At 42.1% G+C, this 13542-nt stretch overlaps 1 protein-coding gene across 3 annotated transcripts in view; it reads left to right on the top strand.

The window, feature by feature from the left end:
• Positions 1 to 9840: 9840 nt before the first annotated feature.
• Positions 9841 to 13542, top strand: part of MGAT5 (alpha-1,6-mannosylglycoprotein 6-beta-N-acetylglucosaminyltransferase) — a 136253-nt gene continuing 132551 nt past the window's right edge. For all 3 annotated transcript variants that reach the window (XM_074910215.1, XM_074910213.1, XM_074910210.1), the window contains exon 1: positions 9841 to 10032. The gene's annotated coding sequence lies outside the window, so the exon portion shown is untranslated. The remainder of the gene's footprint in view (positions 10033 to 13542) is intronic.

Here is a 13542-nt window from a genome sequence, read left to right as displayed (position 1 = left end):
TTTCTGTTAATACTTCTTATTTGATAAGAGATATGCAATTCACTCTCTTTTGTGATTGTGAAGAATTTGAATTTTACAGTTACAGAAAACAAATACAACTGATTCAGCTTTGATTTTTCAGCTGTGTCTCGCAATGTCTATACATTGCCAGAGAGCAGACCTGGGTGAAGTGATCAAGATGTATTGTTATTTTTCACATTTGCAGGTTTAGGCTGGTTTTGGTTTTTTGTTTGTTGGTTGGTTTTTTGTTGGTTTTTTTTTTTTTTTTTGTAAAATGACTACATTTCTGAATATGGAAAAACTTTCCCATGTTCCAGTTAGACTACTTTCCATTTAAATGGGTTGCTGATAAAGGAAATATTTTCCCTTCTGGAAGCCTACACTTTCTTACTTTCCAGTGCAAGACTTCTCTCATAATACATGTAAATGCTTCTACTATGTCTTTTGCTCCAGTATTGTAGATTGGCATATGCATAAGGTCAGTGACTTGGTGCCTGCCCAGTGGCTGCATTTATCATTATGTAGCTCATTATTTTAAGAGACCTTGTACAGAATTCTTCCTTTCTCATAAGAATTTACCTTCAAATATTTTTTTGTCATGCATAACATGTCCGCATTCAAGGAAAGCATCTCAGAGAAAGCAGTCTGTCTGGTAAGTTTAAGATACGTTTCAGTCAGTGTAGTCCATTTCCATAAAGCCTATTGTATTATATATCTGAAAAAACTAAACAGTCCTTTGTTAAAAGATCTTCAACCCCATGGAGTAAAAATACATTAAAATAACAAGAGATTTGGGAGGAGAAGGTAAAAGATGGAAGGCAGTGGTAGGACAGAGAAGTGTGATAATTCTTCTAGTAATTAAGACATTTAATTTGATCAATTCTTATGAGATTCAATTGAGTTCCATTGTATTTTGTCAATTCTAAGTATGTAAAGTGAATATTGTATTACGGCAAAACTCTGCATAGCCAAACACTAAACTCAAAAAAATGTAAGAGTAAAGGTGCTTTTCCTCTTTTTGCAATGGGAATCCTACTCACAGACCCTCCATTTTCAGAAGTGTCCACTAACAAGATGAGAAGACTTAGAATCACTGACATTTCAGATGGATGAGCATTCCTCTGAGACTTTTGCAGTGCTTGGAATATTGCACATATAGTCTCTGGTGTACAAACTTGCTGGGACTACAGATTGAGAAGTATCAGCAGTTCAAGACAACTGCATGCACCTAGAAGATTCTCACCCATGTCAGATGAAAATTTTCCAGATGATACTTTAAATCACTTTTAAGGAGACACCACTGAGGGTAACCTACAAACAATGCAAACATGCTCAGTATTGTCCAGACCTTAGCCAACCTGATTTTTAAAAATTTACGTATTCATAATACAGAATAACAATATAAACACACATCCGCCTGGAATTAATTGACCACAGGACTCTGAACCTTTCAGATTTTTGAATCAGACAAAAGGGGACCTACTAGATCCACTTAACCAGCAGAAAGCCTACAGGTAAGCTCTCATATGTGGTAATTCTACATCAGTAACCCTGTCTTTATTGCCCATGTCATAAATAACAGACAAGATCTACTGTAAATAATTTCTTGGTGCTGGAAAATATTCCAGGATTTCAGACATGGGGTACACTACAGTGAATCAGTACCCTACGTAAAATTTCCTTCATTTGAAGGGCTGAGAAAAGAGTGTTCAGAGCTGATGATCTAAATCTCACAGTTTGTTTGTAATAGTAACAGAAGCTTCACTTACCTGCTGTTGATGCAAGAGACTATTTTGTCACAGCTCATAAATTGCTGAAAACAGTTTCCTTTTTGTGAAGTTTTATAATCAGTACTTTTTAGGTTTATAAAGCAGTCTCCAGTTTATTGTCTTCTATAAATCAAATGCATCCCACTTTCAAACTTTAATTGCTAAAACAGTGACAACAGCTCTCTTTTAAGTAGACAGAAAGTAAACTAAATCTGGTTTTAACACCCTGGTTTAATGATTCCCATAAGTGAAATGTCACCTGGCTACTTGAGAGAGAAGAGATGCCAATTTCAGTGATTGCCTACATGATGTATTTTCTTCACCTTTGTGTGATAATGCATTTAGCATTAATGAAGAATAAACCTGATATGGTACATTTCTGAGTCTGTATATCCTTTTAAGTTTCAATTAAACAAGTTAATAAAATATTTTAAAGAAAAAAAAAACAATTAAGGATCACTTCAGAACAATTACAGGTATGTACAACAGCACTATCCATCAAGTCTGTCAAAAGTTCTAGAGATTTATAGAAAATAGGGTATTTCCTAGATGTTTTGTCGGTTAAAGTAGTAAGCCTGATGCTGAAGTCACGATCGATATTCTAGTTCAAACTGTAATGTAAAACCAGATTCAAAAATAAGGATTATTTGGCTTCTAGTACTTGTTTTTGGTTTTAATAGCAAGAGAAATGCAGATACATTTAACTAAGGCTGAAAAAGAATTAACTTCATGATTTCATTTTGTCATTGCCCTGGAGGCCTTTGTTACACTAGTGATGATGTAGCAGAGATTCAACTCTATATTCCAAATTCATTGCTCTGTCACACTGGCCACAACCACACTATAACACTAAGGGTGTGCATTAGTTAAAAATTAGGAATTTGACTCTTCACAACAAAGATTTTCCAGATTTTGTCCATGAGACACTGTTCTGTGAGATGCAGCACAACAGCAGCAAATGACTGGGGCTATGTTGGGGTAAAGAGGCTTGAAGAGATATATATATAAAGTTCATCTAGGACACAGCAGAGTAACATTTTCAGAATATTTCTTAAAACTGTTGTTTTGAAGTCATTTCAGTTCACTGTTCAAACTATGCCAGGAGCTGCATGGGAACCTATGAAAGCCAGAATGAGGAGTTGAGTCTACAAGTTGTTAGGCCTTGCTGCATTGGAGCTATTCTGCACCTTGAAGAAGTTGAATTTCACCATAAAGGAAAGGCATTATGTCCTGTTCAGGTCATTTCTGTTAAGGTGAGGGAGTGGACCTTAGAAAAGAAGCACATCCCCAGATGAGTTAGCAAATAAAAGGCAGGACTAAGGACATAGCAACAGCTGCACTGAGTCAGACTAAGGACCAGCTGCTCAGTATCTCAAGGAAAGAACATGAGGAGACACTTTGGTGAGCAGTGTAAGAGACAGGACAAATACAGAATGATGCCTCTCAGGGAATACCTTCCCAGCTTCCTAACAGCTGGAGACTTAGAAGCTTTTTAAAAGTTGTTAACTATGTAACAGCCACTAAAGAACCTCTTACCCTTGAACTATGTAACTCTTTTTTGAATCCATTTATATTTTTGGTCTCCAGAAAATCCTGCAGATTCTACAATTTAATTTAGATTTTCCCTGGATGAGTATTTAATGTTATTTGCTTGAAATCCACTATTCAAAATTTCATTGGGTGTCACAGGTTTTTTTGCTGTGACAAATACTGAACAATTCTGCCCTGTCCATCCTTGTCTGAACTGTGATTTCATAATCTTGTTGTAGTCAATCTTTATCACCTCTTTCCCAAGTTCTCCTCTAATTCCTAGTCAGCTTCCTCTCTTCTCATATGATGTAATTCAAAGTCTCTGATCACTCTTATCACCCTTTATTGCTTTACTGTATCTTTTTTGAAGTAGGGAAAGAGAACTGCCAGATTCAAATCAGAGTGTACCATGGATCTATACAGACATGGGGAAGTTTTGTTCACAAATCCTTTCTTCATAATTGCCAACATTCTGGGTTTTTGATTACTGTTGAACATTGAGCTGATATTTTCAGAGACTCTTCAAAGTAATTTCACAGTCTCACTCCTGATTAGTAATATCAAAAGTCCATTTGGTTATATAGGCAGTCACTTTTCATTTTTTAATGTAATTTCACATTTATCATGCAAAGTAATACCAACACTGAATTATATCTGCTGGTTTATTTTCCTGTCACGTAGTATCACAGTATCCTTCTGCAACGTTTTGCAATCAGATTTAGATTTTGTTATCCTCAGCAATTTTATATCATCTGCAATTGTCACCTCAATATTCCTTCCCTTTACAGATATGCTGAAAATCAAGGCTGCAAAACAAGGTCCTGAGAGATTCCAAAGATAAACTCCCTCCACAGCGACAAATGATCCCATATCCCTATTTCTATTTTTATTTTCTATCTTTTTCTACTCTTATCTTTTAAGCATCCTATGACATTTCCCATGACGATGTCATTTATTTAATGACAGTAAGCATTTGGCTCAAGGTTTTGTGAAATGTTTATGGATATCTGTATAGAGACCACTATCCAGATCAGAGAGATGGTTACTAACTCCTTCAAATAACAAACCAACACGTGAGCTTGTTGTTTACCTCTATAGAAGAGGATCACATATAGATATTAACCTACTATGCATATGCTATCTATACATATATCCTAAGTATATTTCCTGCTGATTCATCGAGGCAGATGTCAGACTAAGCCATCCATTTCAAATTTTCAGAGTTACCACTACAGACCTCTCTGAAATTGGTGGGTTTGATAATTATGAAAAGAGGCTGATTAGACAATGTAGCACAGACAACCACTCAGAAATCTCCTAAATTCCTTCAAAACTCTTGGACAAATACCATCAGGCCCTGGTACTGCTCATTTTATTGATTCAATCTAAAAACTCTTCCACTGATTCATCAGTTTGAGACAATAGCTCCATAAGGATTATACTAGAGGGGGAACTTACAAAATTACTACCTCAATAGTGAACACCAATACAAATAATCCAGATTTTCTACTGTGTCCTTATTGCCTTTGTTCTTTCTTAGTCTTTTTCCTTTCATACCTTAATCATTTATCTGCTGCACAGTCTCTTTGGCAAATCTCCATGAGTGGCCAGGGACTTGTTTCCTCAGGAAAATCTTTAATTCCCCCAGGTCCAGTGAAATCTCTAAAATAATTCATGATGTAATTTCAGTTTGCATTCAGTGTGAACACCGAGTATCTCTTACACTTTGAGCAGTCATTCAAACCTGTGCAAGGTGGATGTAAAATATGACCGTTCTTACTAATTGCTACAAAGGGAAGAAAACAGTGGAGAATCAGCTCTACCAGATTTATACTGTGCCGATGAAATTCTACAATTACATGCCATTTTGCACTGAAACGCCACTGTGATGTCTGAAAAGAAATCTCAAATTATTTCCTGCAAATGGGGAGCTCCTTAGTCCACTTCTTGCACACGTTAAATACCTATTAGAAATGTGTGGTTTGGTACCTAAAAACAAGGATTTATTTCCTGTTTGATAACTCATTGCAAAGTTAATGGAAATGTTTGTACAATTTATGTTTACAATGTTGGTGGTAATGGGAAGATCTGCTGGACTATAGATCAATGTTTTCTGGTGATGGAAAATTTTATGGCCCAGTTGCTACATTTATGAACAGGCTACAGAATAAAACCTTGAAAGGCAAGAGTCAAACAATAATTTATAGGTTTACTCTTTGGTACTGGGCAGAGTTTACAATACCTTTTAAAAATCAGACTTTTCATATCCATAAAAACTTGGTGGGAAGGATACAGTTAAAGCCTAACTGCAAACTCCTACTCATGTGAAAAAATGGGGGGTTTACCTGAATGTGGGGAAAGGACGGGAACATTTTCTATTTCACACTCTTCTGATCAGAGTTGAACCAAGGTTATCCTACAGCAACTTTGAATTGTGAATAAGGAGCAAAAGAGAGGGAGAGGGTGACTCTTCAAGATTTCACTTTGTGATCAAAATATTATTAGGGTTGAATATGACAGCTCTTCATAATTATATTGTACTGTACTTCAAAAAACATGGATGAGGTCCTGAGAAACCAGAGCAATCAAACAAAAAAGCAAGATATGTTCTTGAACAAGAATGCTTAAGTTTTCTGATCTCCAGCACAGAGGTTGGAGTCGGTTATCATTTTGCAGTAAATTCATTTGTATCAATAAAGCTGAGGGAGACATCAAACAGAAGAGTTTAAAAGAGTATGTTGGAAGCCTCAAGACACAGTTACTGTGTTTGGCAACTAAGTGACAAAGATACTTTTCAGGAAGGTCTTTTTTATCTTATCTCTGGTTCAAATTTCAGTTTTTCCTTCTTTTTCCTCTTCTCCTTTTTCATTTTATTGAAGTAATGTTCAACATTAATAATACAATACTCAGCCTACCACCAAAGAACCCACTTAATATCTGCAAAGCTAACAACTAACCCTTTATTCAGAGGATTGTATGGGGGGTTTATAAAAGAAGGTAAGAAACCCTGCACAGAGGGATAGAGACCTTGCAGAGACCAGGCAACAGGGCTTTGAAGGAGACAAGAGGGGGCTAGCAACTGGAACAAAGGCAGGAATGCTGGATGTAGTCCACCTCAGAAGAAAGATATTTCTATATTAAAAATATTTTCTGTATATTCTCTAATAATATATATTTAATAATAACAGATCTTACTATTAGGGAAGGCAAACTAACTTTTATGTGTGCTGTAATTTTGCTAATACAGTGTTATAAGCCAAAAGGAAACACAGTTTACACATACCTCCATAAAGAAAGGTTTATGCAGGTATTGCCTGTGAATAATCACAGAATTATTCTATGTTCTAGACACGCTCTCCATGCTAGTAGTTTATTCTTTGAACAGAGATGGAAAATTCAACAAGTACACCACATTAAGCAATTCTGCAGTTAGCACTGGTGACTTCTGTGCATTTACATTTTAGGTTGTTATGCACTGCTCATCCATAACCAGAATTCTCCAAAACTCAGTAGAGAGAAGTGCAAAAGAATTGATGCCACAACATAAACATTCCAGAAACAGTCCCATTGCATCCAAAGTCTTCCAAGGATTACTTCTGTCCTTTTACATGGAGTTTACAGGAAGCAGCAGCAGTGAGTATAAATGTGACTTCTTAACCTAGTCTGCCCGAGTTCTCTACTAATCCAAAGCTGTGACTGGCACACAATCACAAGGGAGTTTTGTTATGCACTCAGGGTGGGGCTGTACCCAGCACTTTTGGACAAAAAAATCAAGCAGGAAAACAGTATCAGTAGGTGATAGATTGAATGTCTCTACCGGAATAGAATTCTTTTCCTCATTAATCAGACAGATCTCAGAGCAACCCAAGTTCTCCATTAACAACAGGTATAGCCAAGATCCTCAGTCCTAGCCTTATAGAATGTTTAGGTGTTTTCACACATGCAACAGACCTACCAACTTATCTCCTTTAATCACTGAACACTGCTGGCTCACAGGATGTGTTTGTTTGCATGTAGGGCAGCTACACGTGGTGACACTCCGGAAGCACATGTGGTGTCACATGGTGGAGTTTGACTACTCTGGGAAGAATGCTTCCTGGCAAATCCTTGAGCAGATAGGGCACCCTTAGGAGGCACCTGACATTGCAGTGCAGCACTACCCAAGGGTGATGGGGTCAGTAAGCAGAGTCCTGGAGCTGGAAGGAGCAAACAGGCAAGGTGAGATGCCAGCATTATGGCCCTGATTGCATTACCAGGCCTTAATAGTCCTAATCAACCTCACTTGGGGCCTCCACCCACACTCTCTTCCCACGGGCACAGAATGAACATGCAGATGGGTAATGCTTTAACCATGTGAGCTTCATGCTGATTGTGGGACAGGCCTGAGATAGCTACATCTGAATAATTGGTGGCCTACTTGTTACTCATTAAAATGAGGAATAAACATGTAAGTGACAGGCTGCTCTCAAATCCTCTGCATACTTTAATGCTGAAGGGGTTTATGTTCCCTCTTCTTTCAGTCTCTTGATCCCTTTGCTCCAAGAACCCAACCTCTCCTCAGGGAACACTCCTTGAGCAGGGAGCCCCCTCTCCTATGCAGTTTTCACTTCCTTAATCAATGCACAGTTTGCTCACCTCTGCCATATTTTTTCATTTAGCTATGTCTGACATACATACTGTAGAAATACATAGTATAACTTCCTGTTCCTGAATGGAGGAGCTGGTTGGTATGCTTCAGCTTGAAAACTGTTAGCTAATAAGATCTGCTGTTCCTTCAGTAAGAGCTCTGCTAGGGTAGAACTGTTGTTATTTTCCAATATATTTCTGTAACAGAACGTATCAAACTCAAAAATGATTGCAATGTTAAATCAGCTCCTTCATATGAGCTTCCTAAATTAAAAGCATAATAAATGAAAAGAATGAAAGCGTTGTATACCATTATTTCACCTGTGACAGGAGCCTATCCCACAAATCATAGCAGATCTTTTTAAAAAAGTTACCCATCTTACACAGAAAGAAGTCCAAGCCTTTGATCATTCAACGCCCAGCAAAATTTTCGAATCCCTAACCTCTCATTTAATGCCAGTGAGAGTTTCCAACTGGGAACACAGCATAATGCTGGGTGAAAAGTGAAACCCCAAATTGCACAGCATTATGTCAGATGCCTGCGGGTACAAACGAGTGTCCTTCAGCATGCATTGTCCACATCACAATTTTCTGTCCTGCGTGGAGAAACCCAATATGAATAGTGCTGAACGCTAGCATAGATTTGTTTTGAATCGTCACCAAAACCATACCCATTTACCTGATTATTTTGGGGGCGGTTTTCTGAGTAACCATTTTCTTGTGATTCATGGCACATGAAGAATACTGTAACTGATACTGATTTCAGTTCTGCAGCTTATTACAAGCTATAATTATTCTTCCTTTAATTTATATTAGGTTGTAGAAGTAAGCAGAAACATCTTTTTTTTACTTCTATCTTGATCTATCCATTATGAAAGGAGCCTCTATCGATACTAGGGTGCAGGATCGGCCACCAGATGTCACCCATCTTCTATTAACTACCTCTAAATCTGTACATGCCGGCTTGGGAAAACACACCGTCCTCCAGAAGCTGTGCTACAGACTGTCTCGCCACTACAAAACAGAGTCATCTCCTCATTACAAAAGTACATTATCTTCCTTTGCTCTAATGGCTCCCAAACACTGAAGCTCTAGTAGCTTGTAGTGTGTTGTAAAGACAGCCTAAGAAGTAGATGAATACGCTACAACTCCTGGCACAAATACCTTTGTGTGTCTAATGCTTAGAACATTGTTTGCTGATGTAATGAGTCCACCTTGCACTGCCAAAACCGCAAGTGCTACCAAAGACAAGATCCGTGTCTAACCTGATGTATTTGTCGGGGCAGTGAAGGTTTTGGTGGAGGGGCGCGGGGAAGGCAGAAGAGGGCTCCTGGGAAGCTGCTTCGGGGCGCAGGGCCGGCCAGCGCTCTTCCAGCCATGTCTATCTGTCCCTGCTTCCCTGAGCTCTGGCTGACAGACCGCCCAGCGCCGTGAGGCGGCAGCGCCGGTTTCCAGGGCCGTTCCTCCCCGCCGGCCCCTCAGCGGGCTCCGCTAAGCCGGAGCGCGGCCCGCCGCAGGCAGGTGTGAGGGGAAAGCGGCCCGCTGGAGGTCGGGCCGGCGGCGGGAGGCGAGGCCGCTCCTCAGGAGCGCCAGGCTGAGGGGCGGCCAAGAAGTCGCCTCCCCGGCGGGCTCATGGGCGTTGCCCAGCGGAGCCCCCCCCCGCCCCGCACACTCACCCCGGTGTGCGGCGGCGTGCCGGCGGCCCTGCCCGCTTACGGCCGCCTTCCCCTCGCACCCGCGGCCGCTCGCCCCCTCAGCGCCGCCTCCCGCCCCTTGAGGGCGCCGCGCCCCGTCGCCGGGCGGGCACTTTGCAGACGCTCCCTCGCTCTCGACTCGGCCTGTCACAGGCGCTTCCGGCCGGGCGGGCCGTTTGCGCGCGCTCGTCCCCCTCCGCGCGGCCGCCGGCCGGGCCGTGCCTCGCTCCCTCCCTGTCTCGCTCGCGGCCGGCAGTTTGCAGACGCTCCCTGGCGCCCGCCCGCCTCCAGGTGGCCCGGCCCCCACGGCGGGCGCGGCGGCCGCCCCTCAGCCCGCGCCGGCCTCCGCCGAGGGCCATGGGCGATGCGCTGCTCCCGGCGCGGGGGGCTGCGCACAGGCGGCGCCGGAGGAGGTGAGGCGGCGGCGGCGGCGGCGGGGGACTGGGGCCGCGCCCAGCCCCGCTCTGTGTGTGTGTGTGTGTGTGTCCGTGCGCGTGAGGCGGGGGGCGGCGCCGCTGCCCCCTCAGGCCGTGGGGGAGAGCGGTCTCCTCAGCCCCCCACACCCGCCGCAGCTGTGCGGGGACGGGGCCGCCACACACCCCCCCTTCTCCGGGCAACATCCCCCCCTTTCCGCGGGCCGGCCCGGCGCGGGGGAGCCGCTTGCCCGGGGGCCGCGGGGCGCTGCGAGGTGGGGCCGGCGGTGGGTGCGGAACGGGGCGGGGGGGGGGATATCGCCGGGGCAGCCGCCTCCTCGGTACGGCGGGGCTCGTCCTTGCGGCGGCCCCGCCGCCCCCGTCACCTTGCGTAACGACCTTCCGCGGCCGGCGCGGCGGGGAGAGCCTCCGCGGGCGGCGGCTGCCGTCCCCCGAGCGGGGCCGGGGCCCGGGAGGTGTCTCCGGAGGCGGGGGGCGGCCCCGGGGAGCCCGGCGGTGGCCGCCCGCCGAGTGCCCGGGAGGACGGGCGGGCGCGCCCGCCGCTGAGGGACGGAGCAGCGCTGGCGGAGGCTTTAGCGAAGCGCGGGTGGCAGGCTGTGCCGAGGATGGGAGGGTGAATCTCAGGCGAAAGTCTGTTGAAATCTCCGCCTTACGATCCGATTTACAAGCTCTCGGTTCCACCCGATGCTGGTTTTGTTTCCTCTTCAGACTTTGTAAGCCTCTAGGAAGCGGATTTGAGATAAAGGTTCCTGAAAACTGTCATCTCTGTGCCAACTGTGCTGTGGTCTGCCATGTCTACTACTTTTTTTTTTTTTTTTTTTTTTTTTTGCCAGAGGTGCATTGAGGTTTAGATTGGAAATAGTGCTCGTCATTTGTCGGGTTCGGTATTTCTTACACATCAACACCGTCTTGTGATTTGATCGTAGGGATTTATCATTCTGTGCAAAGCAGTGGCTGACCTGATGTGATTGCATGGGCGTGTGGACCTACATTAAACAAGAATTTGGGGGGTCTGTTTTATTCTCTCCCTTGAGCCTTAGCAACTATTTAAGGTAAACTTACTTTTTAAGATATTCAGGGGGAAAATAAATGTCACTCAGTTTTGAGGAACTAAATCTTGGTAGAGGCTTTTCTCGCTGTTAGCATAGGGAGTGTAGGTTCCATCTTTTCCAGATACGTTATAGTATCAGTCTCGTCTTATGAGTGCGTGTTTCTGTTTCTGGCATTGTGGTCAGTAAACTTGGGAGAATTAATTCTGAATTCTTGCATTAGGTCTTAATACATCAGTCTCTCTTGGTGAATGTTAAATGAAGGCTCACTCTTGAGATTGATGTTATTCTAGTATACAGTCTTATTTTGTTTAAAAAGCTCTGTCACCTTGTCCCCATGAAATAGTATGATAGCTCTTTCGACAGTATGACTCATAATCCTAAATACAGGAATGAATTTTGACTTAGTGCAGTACAAGCGATTTATCTCAGCAAACAGCCTTGTGTATAGAAAATACGTGTAGGGTGGAGGGAATGTGTGGTACTGTATCTGTTAATCTTTGTTCTCAGGAGGACAGCGTTTGAAGTTGTTTGCAGACTAGGGGTATGTCTTTACTTCCAAATCAATGAGGTGATCTCAGTTCTTTCAAAATACTTTTGTTACTTCATAAAAAACTGAAAAGCGTTCAAAAAAGGAGGAACCAGTTAGTTCTTGTTATTTATTATTGAAACCATTTTGCCTGGGGACACCGAGTCCAATTTAGTCTGAATGTATGATTTACCTTTTTTCTTCTTCATCTCTGCGTAATGACTCTGACTGTTCTTCATGAGAATCTCTGCTTATTGCAGCACCCACAGTTCACGTAATTATTGGTGGCTGTACCAAGCCTAATAGTAGGGAAAAAAGTCACTTCTTTTTTTGTTACATAAAGCTAACTTTCACTAGTGCTTCCTGCTCTTTACCTGTATGAAATGATGTAGACAATAGTTTACTCTTAAAATGGCCCATGGAGCAGTATATTTAGCAAAAGGAATGTCTGTTCTTCATAATTTAACGTATGCAGACTGTTTTCTGTTGCTCTTATATAGAATATGGATTTATTTTGTACAAACAGAATAAGGATTAAATAAGAACATATGCTGCTTCTTTTCTGGGTGATAAATCCATCTTGCTGTCCAGGAGGGAGGCAGCTTATACAGCCTGGACTGAAAAGATGCTGAAAGACAAAGTGACTGAATACTGTATATAAGAAGATCAGGTCATTTAAGCTTCCAAAACTAAACTGCCTAAAACTTAGGAAGCAGCCAGCGACACTGGGTGCAGATAATCTAAAATTCTTAATTTGCTTCATGAAATAGAATCTGGCAAAATAATGAAGTATTCTGAATTCCTAAAATGACTTAGAATAAAGACAATTGCTGTCCAATTTTAAGTCATCTTGCTCCAACCAGATTCCCTTCCTTTTCCTTGTCAAATAAAAAAAAGGTGAGCTTTATACCACTAACTTCTATGCTTCAGATAATACATAGAATTTTATTAGCACTAATCATTTCCCTTCAAGTTTGAAATAATTTTTAAAAAATTTGTTTGCAAGGTTGTTTTTGGCATTTCTTCTGTCATCTAACAAATTCATTCTGCTTTTGCTTCTGCTTAATAAACCAGGTTAGTATGCATTTTTCTTCCTCATCGTGGCTCTAAAATTTTAATAGAACTTTAGTAGTTGGCATTAACTGCCCTTCACTGACATAGTAACTTGTTTATTAGTGATGTGGTAGGTATTTTGAAGGCTTATGTGAACACAGTGCTCATGTTTTGAACAGATGGAGATATAAAGAAGGCTGTCTTAGTGTCTGATGAGAGAATGGGAGAATTAGTTCAGTTTTATTGATAGGAAGAGCAGCACTGATAAGGGAGATTTGGTGGGAAACGCTACTTTATGGTTATATGCCAACAGATTGACTTAGTCTATGCTTAGTCTCTTAAATAGATGGTGGAAAGAAAGACAATATGATGAATATCAAAAAAGCCAGATTCTGATAATGTTTATGTCATGTTATTACTAACGTGTCTGCAGAACTCTTGTGCTTAGCCTGGTTTGGAACCAGAGCGGTACTCCAGCAGCAGCTCTTGGTAACAAACATCGGAAGCATCTGCTGAAGGAAATGAACATGCTGCACAGTGCTAATCAGCTGGGAATCTGATGAGTGGAAACTCTTTCAGGAATCAAGCAGTTGTGCTATTACTGCATCTTCAATTTCAAAAAATTCTTAACTGATTGCAGTGGAATAAGGTCATTCCTTTATTCCTCTCTACTTTTGCTGAGTTAGTATGTATGTATCTCTGCGCTTCATGTACCATATACACACATGCGCTTAAACAGACAAAAAATACCCAAACACCTAAAAAATCTTTTGTCTTCCATACGTCAGAAGAAAAAGTGGAATTTTGTATTTGCTTCTGTGTGTATGCATGCACATTGAAACCCCTCGTTTTCTTCTT

Source organism: Athene noctua, chromosome 7 (genome assembly GCF_965140245.1).
Source record: "Athene noctua chromosome 7, bAthNoc1.hap1.1, whole genome shotgun sequence".
Classification (NCBI taxonomy): Eukaryota; Metazoa; Chordata; class Aves; order Strigiformes; family Strigidae; genus Athene; species Athene noctua.
This window is presented reverse-complemented; position numbering and strand designations above follow the sequence as displayed.